The sequence below is a fragment of the Tamandua tetradactyla genome, chromosome X, assembly GCF_023851605.1.
Source record: "Tamandua tetradactyla isolate mTamTet1 chromosome X, mTamTet1.pri, whole genome shotgun sequence".
Lineage (NCBI taxonomy): Eukaryota > Metazoa > Chordata > Mammalia > Pilosa > Myrmecophagidae > Tamandua > Tamandua tetradactyla.
In genome coordinates, this window is record NC_135353.1 from 154,790,656 (window position 1) to 154,803,327 (window position 12,672).

Genomic DNA, 12,672 nt, shown 5'->3' on the forward strand with positions numbered 1-12,672 from the left:
ATGCATGATCATCGTTTCTTAGTACATTTGCATCGGTTTAGAGGAACTAGCAACACAACAGAAAAAGATATAAAATGTTAATATAGAGAAAAGAAATAAAAGTAATAATGATAGTAAAAAACAAAACAAAAAAAACCCTATAGCTCAGATGCAGCTTCATTCAGTGTTTTAACATGATTACTTTACAATTAGGTATTATTGTGCTGTCCATTTTTGAGTTTTTGTATCTAGTCCTGTTGCACAGTCTGTATCCCTTCCGCTCCAATTACCCATTATCTTACCCTGTTTCTAACTCCTGCTGGACTCTGTTACCAATGACATATTTCAAGTTTATTCTCGAATGTCCGTTCACATCAGTGGGCCCATACAGTATTTGTCCTTTAGTTTTTGGCTGGACTCACTCAGCATAATATTCTCTAGGTCCATCCATGTTATTACATGCCTCATAAGTTTATCTTGTCTTAAAGCTGCATAATATTCCATCGTACGTATATACCACAGTTTATTTAGCCATTCTTCTGTTGATGGACATTTTGGCTGTTTCCATCTCTTTGCAATTGTAAATAATGCTGCTATAAACATTGGTGTGCAAATGTCCGTTTGTGTCTTTGCCCTTAAGTCCTTTGAGTAGATACCTAGCAATGGTATTGCTGGGTCGTATGGCAATTCTATATTCAGCTTTTTGAGGAACCGCCAAACTGCTTTCCACAGTGGTTGCACCATTTGACATTCCCACCAACAGTGGATAAGTGTGCCTCTTTCTCCGCATCCTCTCCAGCACTTGTCATTTTCTGTTTTGTTGATAATGGCCATTCTGGTGGGTGTGAGATGATATCTCATTGTGGTTTTGATTTGCATTTCTCTAATGGCCAGGGACATTGAGCATTTCTTCATGTGCCTCTTGGCCATCCGTATTTCCTCTTCTGGTAGGTGTCTGTTCAAGTCTTTTTCCCATTTTGTAATTGGGTTGGCTGTCTTTTTGTTGTTGAGTTGAACAATCTCTTTATATATTCTGGATACTAGACCTTTATCTGATATGTCATTTCCAAATATTATCTCCCATTGTGTAGGCTGTCTTTCTACTTTCTTGATGAAGTTCTTTGATGCACAAAAGTGTTTAATTTTGAGGAGCTCCCATTTATTTATTTCTTTCTTCAGTGCTCTTGCTTTAGGTTTAAGGTCCATAAAACCACCTCCAGTTGTAAGATTCATAAGATATCTCCCTACATTTTCCTCTAACTGTTTTATGGTCTTAGACCTAATGTTTAGATCTTTGATCCATTTTGAGTTAACTTTTGTATAAGGTGTGAGATGCAGGTCTTCTTTCATTCTTTTACATATGGATATCCAGTTCTCTAGGCACCATTTATTGAAGAGACTGTTCTGTCCCAGGTGAGTTGGCTTGACTGCCTTATCAAAGATCAAATGTCCATAGATAAGAGGGTCTATATCTGAGCACTCTATTCGATTCCATTGGTCGATATATCTATCTTTATGCCAATACCATGCTGTTTTGACCACTGTGGCTTCATAATATGCATTAAAGTCAGGCAGCGCGAGACCTCCAGCTTCGTTTTTTTTCCTCAAGATGTTTTTAACAATTCGGGGCACCTTGCCCTTCCAGATAAATTTGCTTATTGGTTTTTCTAATTCTGAAAAATAAGTTGTTGGGATTTTGATTGGTATTGCATTGAATCTGTAGATCAGTTAAGTAGGATTGACATCTTAATTATATTTAGTCTTCCAATCCATGAACACGGTATGCCCTTCCATCTATTTAGGTCTTCTGTGATTTCTTTTAGCAGTTTTTTGTAGTTTTCTTTATATAGGTTTTTTGTCTCTTTGGTTAAATTTATTCCTAAGTATTTTATTCTTTTAGTTGCGATTGTAAATGGAATTCGTTTCTTGATTTCCCCCTCAGCTTGTTCATTACTAGTGTATAGAAAAGCTACAGATTTTTGAATGTTGATCTTGTAGCCTGCTACTTTGCTGTACTCATTTATTAGCTCTAGTAGTTTTGTTGTGGAAATTTCCGGATTTTCGACGTATAGTATCATATCGTCTGCAAACAGTCATTCTATCTCAGTTTTTAAATGAAAATTATTTCTAAGTGCCCTGTGTTGTGTGATTTGATCAAAATACCATGTATATATGGCACAACCCTTTCTTAAGCCAAAATAAAAACAAAAATTAAGAAACAAAATTTTATTTTGCAATGTTAGATTAAAAAACAAAAGCAAGCTCTATTCTATACTTAAATGTTAACATTATTTTTCGTGTCTTATTTCTCAAAATTCATAGTAACCTAAAGTTTAATGACACTGATCCCATTATTTCTTCCCATATTTAATACACAGCAAGGGACTAAAATATATTTGTTGTTTAGGTATAATTTGGGGCACAGTTATAAAACGTTTAATTTACAGATTAGCCCTGTACCTGGACATCACTTAACCCATTAGGTCTTTCTTGAAGTAATTAGTATATATCCTTCAGGCCAATCAGATATTCTCAGCTATCTGATTCTGCTACAAGGTAAAGTCAGACCAAAAATAAGATTACTAAGTAAAAGAAGCTTCCTTTTCTTAAACCAGTTCCCAGGAGTTCCATTTGTTAAAACAGTACATACCAGAAATTCTATGCCCTAATTGATCCTTTCCAGGGTACCAGCCTGTGTCTTCATTTTTATAAAAGGGAGCAAAAAAATACCGGTTGTCTCGCTCTTAGAAGTGATTTGTAGATTTAATGAGATTATATCAACATACTCTGTACCCTACAAAACATAAATTGATATTAATGATAGCTACATCATATTGAGCATCTAAGTCTTAGGAATATTACTGGAAGATATTCCTAATCCTCAACAGAACTCTGCAAAAGTTTTAATTAAGTTCATTTCACAAAAGAGGTAATAGAAGCTCAAAGAAATTGACTGATTTGCTACGGTCAAATACCTGGAAAGAGGCATAGTCAGGATTCAGCTCCATATTACTCCAAATAGAGGCTCTTCTTTTCCTTTCTTTTCAGAGCTAAAACAACAGCACCATCTGATGTCCTTAGCAATGGTGTATGGGATTAGGAAAAGGGAGGAAAATCACTACATTATAGCCTACCCTTTCAGCACCCAGAGAAAAAAAACCCTGATAAAATCTGTTTAAATTTTAGAATAGACCACACACCAGCTGAAAACCCCTGGACTTCATACCTTTTGTTTTTTTTAATTGCTTTGATGCATCTAGTATAAGGGGAAGAGTGAAAAATAGATGTTTTAGATGTAAGAATATAGTATTCCATCCCAGCCAGAGCCACACTTAGATTTTTCCTAAGTACCATTCTTGTCATATTATTAAGCATAAACACAAATCACAAATGACATGAAACAGTAAAAACATAAAGATATTCTTTGTTTCTGGTAAACAACTGAAAAATAACAGCAAATTTTTTGAGAAATGCAGAAAAATCCTTTTTTAGATAGTAGCTAATATGCCTCCCTTAGGGATTAGACACTTTTTTGTTTAAAACACTAATACAGCCATACTTTTTTAAAAAAATTTTTATTGTATAATATAACATATATGCAAAGCAAAGAAAGAAAAAAGCGATAGTTTTCAAAGCACTCTTCAATAAGTAGTTACAGAACGGATCCCAGAGTTTGTCATGAGCTACTGTGGTAGTTAGATTCAGTAGTCAACTTGGCATGGTGAAGGTGCCTAGTTCTGTTGCTGTGGACATGAGCCAATGGTACGTGAACCTCATCTGTTGCTCATTACATCTGCAGTCAGCTAGGAGGCGTGCCTGTTGCAGTGAATGATTGTTGATTTAATTGGCTGGTGCTTAAATGAGAGAGCTCAGCATAGCACAGCCCAAGCAGCTCAGCATGCCTCATCTCAGCACTCTCAGTTCAGCCCAGGCCTTTGGAGATGCAGAAAGGAATCACCCCAGGGAAAGATGTTGGAACCCAAAGAGGCCTGGAGAGAAGGCCAGCAGAGATCACCCTGTGCCTCCCCACATAAGAAAGAGCCTCAGTTGAAAATTAGCTGCCTTTCCTCTGAAGAATTAATGAAATAAATCTCCTTTTATCCAAAGCCAATGTCTCTGGGGTGTTGCATTCCGACAGCTAGCAAACTGGAACAGCTACTATACCATCATTTCAGATTTTTCTTACTAGCTGCTCCAGAACATTGGAAGCTAGGAGGAATAATTATATTTTTTTATCATCATACTCTATTTTTTTTTCTGTTTTGTGAAAAATAACATATGCAAAAAAGCAATAAATTTCAAAGCACAGCACAATTGGTTGTAGAACAGATTTCAAAGTTTGGTATGGGTTTTAATTCCACAATTTTAGGTTTTTACTTCTAGCTGGTCTAAGATACCGCAGACTAAAAGAAATATCAATATAATGATTCAGCAGTCATACTCATTTGTTAAACCCTACCTTCTCTGTATAACTCCACTATCACCTTTGATCTTTCTCCCACTGTTTAGGGGTATTTGGGCTATGTCCAGTCTACCTTTTTCATGTTGGAAGGACTGTCAGTAATAAGGGGTAAGGAGACAGAACTGGCTGTTTTGGAAACCCTCTAGGTTTCAGGACTTAACTGGTCCAGGGACCCATCTGGAGGTTGTGGGTTTCTGGAAAGTTACCCTAGTGCATGGAACCTTTGTAGAATCTTTTATATTGCCCTAGGTGTTCTTTAGGATTGGCTGGAATGGTTTTGGTTGGGGTTTGGCAGGTTATGGTAGGAAGCAATGTCTAACTGAAGTTTGCATAAAGAGCAACCTCCAGAGTAGTCTTTTGACTTTATTTGAACTCTCTCAGCCACTGATACCTTATTTGTTAATACTTCTTTTCCCCTTTTGGTCAGAATGGCATAATATAGCCATACTTTTACTCCTTATAAAAATCAAGCCTCCTAGTACAAATGGTATTTACCATACTTATCTTTAAATTGCTTCACTAAAAATGAAGTTATAATATACACACCAATTTCTAACCTCTTAGAACATCTGTCCAATAGATTTTAGTCAGTATAGTGAATAATTGCTCAGAAAAGCTGCACAGCTTCAGTTGCAATGTGATTTGGTAGCCAACCTTCTTGTTTTCCAGTAAAAAGGCGATTTCATTAGCAGAAACATTGGGCTCTTTGAGGTTTCATCAATCAAGAGAACGTTTCTGAGCAGCTTCTGAGCAACATTTCTCAACAGGTTAATCACAGATCTGGGGTCTTTACTCCTCATAATGGCATTGCCAGATGCAATCATGTTAGCTCCTGCCTCTACATATTTAAGGACAGTGTCAGGACCTACTTCATTGTTCACCTCTGTGTCCAAAGACAGGAACTGGGTCTTCAACCATTGAACCTTTGACCTCATATCTTGCATGAATTTCTGCCCTCCAAACGCAGGTGTTGCTGTCATAACCAAGGCCATATCTATCTGATTAGCTTATAGTGTCAAATACTCAACTGTAGTTTCTAGTTTGAGGGCCAAGCCAACCTTCATCCCATTCTCTCATATATCTTTGATCAAAGCTCCTGGGTTCTTAGTAGCCTTGAGATGACAGGCATTTTGGTTGGCTCCTGCTACAGCCATTGGCTTTACCCTCTGTTCCGGCCTGCACACCATCATGTGCATGTCAAAGAAAGGGTCCTGGCTTTCGGAGGCTTTTTACCACAGGGTGACCAAAGGTGGTGTTGGAAATAAAATGCCTGCCCATTACCTCCAGATGCAGATAATCAGCCCCAGAGTCCAGTATCTGGAGGCACTCTGCCCCTAAATTGGCCAGATCACTGTTGAGTATAGACGAACTGATCTTGCAGCCAGTGTGATGGTGCTGGTTCTTTCCCTCATTCTTTTGCATATGGATATTCAGTTTTCCCAGCACCATTTGTTGAAAGAGAGTAGTCTTTTCCATTTGAGTATATTTGGCAGCCTTGTCAAAAGTAAATTGGTCACAGATGTGAGGTTCTGAACTCTCAATTTGATTCTATGGTTCTATGTATCTACTCTTAGGCCAGTACCATGCTGTTTTGACCACTGTAGCTTTGTAATAAGTTTTGAAGTCATGAAGTATGACTCCTCCCAACTTTTTTCTTCAAGATCGTTTTGGCTATTGGGATCCTTTATCCTTCCAAATAAATTTGATAACTGGCTTTTCCATTTCTGCAAAGTAGGCTGTTGGAATTTGGGGGGGGGGGGATTACATTGAGTCTGTAGATCATTTTGGGTAGAATTAACATTTTAACAATAGTCTTCAAATCCATAAACATAGAATGTCCTATCATTTAGATTTTCTTTGATTTCTTTTAGCAAAGTTTTCTAGTTTTCCATGTAAAAGTACTTTGCATCCTTGTTTAAATTTATTTTTAAATATTTGATTCTCTTAATTGCTATTGTAAATGGAATTTTTGTCTTGATATCCTCTCAAGATTGCTCATTACTAGTATATAGAAACACTACTGATTTTTGCATGTTGCTCTTGTACCCCACCACTTTGCTGAATTTATTAACTCTAGTAGCTTTGTTGTAGAATTTTGGGAAGTTTTTTGATTATGTCATCTGCAAATAGTGAAAGTTTTTCTTCTTTTCCAATTGAGATACCTTATATTTCTTTTTCTTGCCTTATTCGTGTGGCTGGAATGTCCAGTAGTGTATTGAGTCACAAAGGTGATAGTGGGCATCCTTTTCTTGTTGCGGATCTTAGAGGAAAAGCTTTCAGTCTTTCACCATTGAGTATGATGTTAGCTGTGGGTTTTTCATATGTACTGTTATCATGTTGAGGAAGTTTCCTTCCATTCATATTTTTCTAAGTTTTTTTTTTTTAATGCTGTATGGTCGGAGTCACATTTCATTCTTTTTCCATGTTACTATTCCATTAGTGCAGCACCATTTGTTGATTTTTGGGAGGGGAGGGGGGTAGTCCATAGGCTAGAAATCGAATCTGGTTCTCCCACATGGCAGGCGAGAATTTTACCACTGAATTACCCTTGCACCCCCTCTAGGTGTTTTTGTCAAAGAAACTGTGTTGAATTTTGTCAGATGCCTTTTCTGCATCAGATGAAATGATCATGTCGTTTTTCCCTTTGTTTTGGTAACATGGTGTATTACATTAATTTATTTTGTATGTTGAACCACTCTTGCATACCTGGGATAAAACGCACTTCATGGTGTGTAATTCTTTTAATGTTCTTTTGGATTTGGTTTGCTGGTATTTTATTGAGGATTTTTGCATTAGTGTTCATAAGGGAAATTGGTCTACAATTTTTCTTTTCTTATACTATCTTTATCTAGCTGTGGTGTGAGGGTGAAAGTGGCTCGATAGAATGAGTTAGATAGTGTTCCCTCGTGTTCAATTTTTTGGAACAGTTGGAGCAGGATTGGTATTATTTGTTCTTGGAATGATTAGCAGAATTTACCTGTGAAAGTATCTGGTCCTGGGCTTTTCTTTGTTGGGTAGTTTCTGATGACTAATTCAGTCTCTTTATTTGTAATTGGTCTGCTGAGGTCCTCTATATCTTCTGGAGTCTGTGTGGGTCGTTCATGTGTTTCTAGGAATTGGTTCATTTCACCTAAGTTGTCTAATTTGTTGGCAAACAGTTGTTCATAGTATTCTCTTATGATCCTTTTTATTTTTTTGAGGTTAGTAGTAACGGCCTCCCTCTCATTTCTGATTTTTTTTTTTGCATCTTCTCTCTTTTTTTCTTTGTCATTCTAGCTAAGTGTCTGTCCATTTTATTGATCTCTTCAAAGAATCAACTTTTAGTTTTGTTAATGCTCTCTCTTGTTTTTTAATTCTCGGTTTCATTTATTTCTGCTCTAATATTTGTTTCTTTCTGTTTGCTTTGTGTTTAGTTTGCTGTTCTTTTTCTAATTCTTCCAGGTGTGCATTTAAGTTAGGTCTTTGATTTTCACTCTTTCTTCTTTTTTTTTTTTTAAATTTTTTATTAATTAAAAAAAATTAACAAAACATTTAGATATCTTTCCATTCTACATATACAATCAGTAATTATAAATATTATCACATAGTTGCAGTCATCATTTCTTAGTACATTTGCATCGATTTAGAAAAAGAAGTAAAAAGACAACAGAAAAAGAAATAAAATGATAATCGAGAAAAAAAAGACTATACATACCATACCCCTAACCCCTGGCTTTCATTTACCACTAGCATTTCAAACTGAATTTATTTTAACATTTGTTCCCCCTATTATTTATTTTTATTCCATATGTTCTACTCTTCTGTTGATATAGTAGCTAAAAGGAGCATCAGACATAAGGTTTTCACATTCACAGAGTCTCATTGTGAAAGCTTTATCATTGTTCAATCATCATCAAGAAACATGGCTACTGGAACACAGCGCTACATTTTCAGGCAATTCCCTCCAGCCTCTCCACTATATCTTGAACAATAAGGTGATATCTACTTAATGCGTAAGAATAACCTCCAGGATAACCTCTCGACTCTGTTTGGAATCTCTCAGCCATTGACACTTTGTCTCATTTTGCTCTTTCCCCTTTTGGTCGAGAAGTTTCTCTCAATCCCTTGATGTTAATTCTCAGCTCATTCTAGGGTTTTTCTCAGTCCCTTGATGCTGAGTCTCAGTTCATTCCAGGATCTCTGTCCCACGTTGCCAGGAAGGTCCACACCCCTGGGAGTCATGTCCCACGCAGAGAGGGGGAGGGTGTTGAGACTGCTCGTTGTGTTGGCTGGAGAGAGGGGCCACATCTGAGCAACAAAAGAGGCTCTCTTGGGGGTGACTCTTAGGCCTAAATTTTAAGTAGGCCTGACCTAGCCTTTTTGGGGTTAAGTTTCATGTGAACAAACCCCAAGACTGGGGGCTCAGCCTATAGCTTTGGTTGTCCACACTGCTTGTGAGAATATCAAGAATTCAACTTGGGGAAGTTGAATTTCTCCCCACTCTCCATTCCCCGAAGGGGGCTTGCAAATACTTCTCCAGTCACTGATCAAATCATTCTGGGATTCATCGGGGGATTACTCTGGACAAACCAACAAAATCTCATGTGCTACCTGAGATTCCAAGTACTTAGGACATTCAATCAAACTATCTACATGAGTTATATTAGGAAATGCTCTAGTCAAAATATAAATTTTGTAACAAATAAATATTTTTTACTTTAGTCTCACACATAAGGTGACATATTAAAGTATTAATTATCATCTATTTTCAGCACCCTGCAATAATGACATTCCTTTGTTCTTCCTCATGCCAAAACATTTTTAAAATTTGTACATTGTACATTTCACTATTATTATACACTCTAGGCATTCCTAGATTATACCATCTTGATCTTTACCATCTATCTTTCTTTCTGATTTTATTTATGTCCCCAGCCCTCCTCCCTCTATCATTCTCACGTGCAGCTTCATTCAGTGTTTTAACATAATTATATTACAGTTAGGTAATATTGTGCTGTCCATTTCTGAGTTTTTGTATCCAGTCCTGTTGCACAGTCTGTATCCCTTCAGCTCCAATTACCCACTATCTTATCCTATTTCTATCTCCTGATGGTCTCTGTTACCAACAACATATTCCAAGTTTATTCACTAATGTCAGTTCATATCAGTGAGACCATACAGTATTTGTCTCTTAGTTTTTTGCTAGTCTCATTCAGCATAATGTTCTCAAGGTCCATCCATGTTGTTACATACTTCATAAGTATATTCTGTCTTAGAGCTGCATAATATTCCATCGTATGTATATACCATAGTTTCTTTAGCCACTCGTCTGTTGATGGACATTTTGGCTGTTTCCATCTCCTTGCAATTATAAATAATGCTGCTATAAACATTGATGTGCAAATGTCTGTTTGTGTCTTTGCCCTTATGTCCTCTGAGTAGATACCTAGCAATGGTGTTGCTGGGTCATATGGCAATTCTATATTCAGCTTTTTGAGGAACCGCCAAACTTCCTTCCACAGTGGTTGCACCATTTGACATTCCCACCAACAGTGAATAAGTATGCCTCTTTCTCCACATCCTCTCCAGCACTTGTCGTTTTCTGTTTTGTTGATAATGGCCATTCTGGTGGGTGTGAGATGATATCGCATTGTGGTTTTGATTTGCATTTCTCTAATGGCCAGGGACATTGAGCATCTCTTCATGTGCGTTTTGGCCATTTGTATTTCCTCTTCTGAGAAGTGTCTGTTCAAGTCTTTTTCCCATTTTGTAATTGGATTGGCTGTCTTTTTGTTGTTGAGTTGATCAATCTCTTTATAAATTCTGGATACTAGAACTTTATCTGATATGTCGTTTCCAAATATTGTCTCCCATTGTGTAGGCTGCCTTTCTACTTTCTTGATGAAGTTCTTTGATGCACAAAAGTGTTTAATTTTGAGGAGCTCCCATTTATTTATTTCTTTCTTCTGTGCTCTTGCTTTAGGTGTAAGGTCCATAAAACCGCCTCCAATTATAAGATTCATAAGATATCTCCCTACATTTTCCTCTAACTGTTTTATGGTCTTAGACCTAATGTTTAGATCTTTGATCCATTTTGAGTTAACTTTTGTATAGGGTGTGAGATACGGGTCCTCTTTCATTCTTTTGCATGTAGATATCCAGTTCTCTAGGCACCATTTATTGAAGAGACTGTTCTGTCCCAGGTGCGTTGGCTTGACTGCCTTATCAAAGATCAAATGTCCATAGATGAGAGGGTCTATATCTGAGCACTCTATTTGATTCCATTGGTCAATATATCTATCTTTATGCCAGTACCATGCTGTTTTGACCACTGTGGCTTCATAATATGCCTTAAAGTCTGGCAGCATGAGACCTGCAGCTTCGTTTTTTTTTCCTCAATATACTTTTAGCAATTCAGGGCACCCTGCCCTTCCAGATAAATTTGCTTATTGGTTTTTCTGTTTCTGAAAAGTAAGTTGTTGGGATTTTGATTGGTATTGCGTTGAATCTGTAAATCAATTTAGGTAGGATTGACATCTTAACTATATTTAGTCTTCCAATCCATGAACACGGTATGCCCTTCCATCTATTTAGGTCTTCTGTGATTTCTTTTAACAGTTTCTTGTAGTTTTCTTTGTATAGGTCTTTTGTCTCTTTAGTTAAATTTATTCCTAAGTATTTTATTCTTTTTGTTGCAATTGTAAATGGAATTCTTTTCTTGATTTCCCCCTCAGTTTGTTCATTACTAGTGTATAGAAACACTACAGATTTTTGAATGTTTATCTTATAACCTGCCACTTTGCTGTACTCGTTTATTAGCTCTAGTATTGCTGTGGATTTTTCAGGGTTTTCGACGTATAGTATCATATCATCTGCAAACAGTGAGAGTTTTCCTTCTTCCTTTCCAATTTTGATGCCTTGTATTTCTTTTTCTTGCCTAATTGCTCTGGCTAGAACTTCCTAAACGATGTTGAATAACAGTGTTGATAGTGGACATCCTTGTCTTATTCCTGATCTTAGGGGGAAAGTTTTCAGTTTTTCCCCATTGAGGATCATATTAGCTGTGTGTTTTTCATATATTCCCTTTATCATTTTAAGGAAGTTCCCTTGTATTCCTATCCTTTGAAGTGTTTTCAACAGGAAAGGATGTTGAATCTTGTCAAATGCCTTCTCTGCATCAATGGAGATGATCATGCGAATTTTCTGCTTTGATTTGTTGATATGGTGTATTACATTAATTGATTTTCTTATGTTGAACCATCCTTGCATACCTGGGATGAATCCTACTTGGTCATGATGTATAATTCTTTTAATGTGTTGTTGGATTCGATTTGCTAGAATTTTGTTGAGGATTTTTGCATCTGTATTCATTAGAAAAATTGGTCTGTAGTTTTCGTTTTTTGTAATATCTTTGCCTGGTTTTGGTATGAGGGTGATGTTGGCTTCATAGAATGAATTAGGTAGCTTTCCGTCCACTTCAATTTTTTTGAAGAGTTTGAGCAGGGTTGGTACTAATTCTTTCTGGAATGTTTGGTAGAATTCACATGTGAAGCCGTCTGGTCCTGGACTTTTCTTTTTGGGAAGCTTTTTAATGATTGATTCAATTTCTTTACTTGTGATTGGTTTGTTGAGGTCATCTATTTCTTCTTGAGTCAAAGTTGGTTGTTCATGCTTTTCTAGGAAGTTGTCCGTTTCATCTACATTGTTGTATTTATTGGCATAAACTTGTTCATAGTATCCTGTTATTGCCTCCTTTATTTCTGCGAGGTCAGTGGTTATGTCTCCTCTTCCATTTCTGATCTTATTTATTTGCGTCCTCTCTCTTCTTCTTTTTGTCAATCTTGCTAAGGGCCCATCAGTCTTATTGATTTTCTCATAGAACCAACTTCTGGTCTTACTGATTTTCTCAATTGTTTTCATATTCTCAATTTCATTTATTTCTGCTCTAATCTTTGTTATTTCTTTCCTTTTGCTTGCTTTGGGGTTAGTTTGCTGTTCTTTCTCCAGTTCTTCCAAGTGGACAGTTAATTCCTGTATTTTTGCCCTTTTTTCTTTTTTGATATAGGCATTTAGGGCAATAAATTTCCCTCTTGGCACTGCCTTTGCTGCGTCCCATAAGTTTTGATATGCTGTGTTTTCATTTTCATTTGCCTCGAGATATTTACTGATTTCTCTTGTAATTTCTTCCTTGACCCACTGGTTGTTTAAGAGTGTGTTGTTGAACCTCCACGTATTTGTGAATTTTCTGGCAC

The 12,672-nt window shown here is 36.7% G+C and overlaps 1 protein-coding gene and 1 pseudogene across 6 annotated transcripts in view; one reads left to right on the forward strand and one right to left on the reverse strand.

Moving 5' to 3' along the window:
• The window catches only part of BCLAF3 (BCLAF1 and THRAP3 family member 3), a 123,810-nt gene that overhangs the window by 82,724 nt on the left and 28,414 nt on the right, over positions 1–12,672 (forward strand). The window lies entirely within an intron of this gene.
• LOC143670424 (ribulose-phosphate 3-epimerase pseudogene) lies at positions 5,159–5,637 on the reverse strand (annotated as a pseudogene).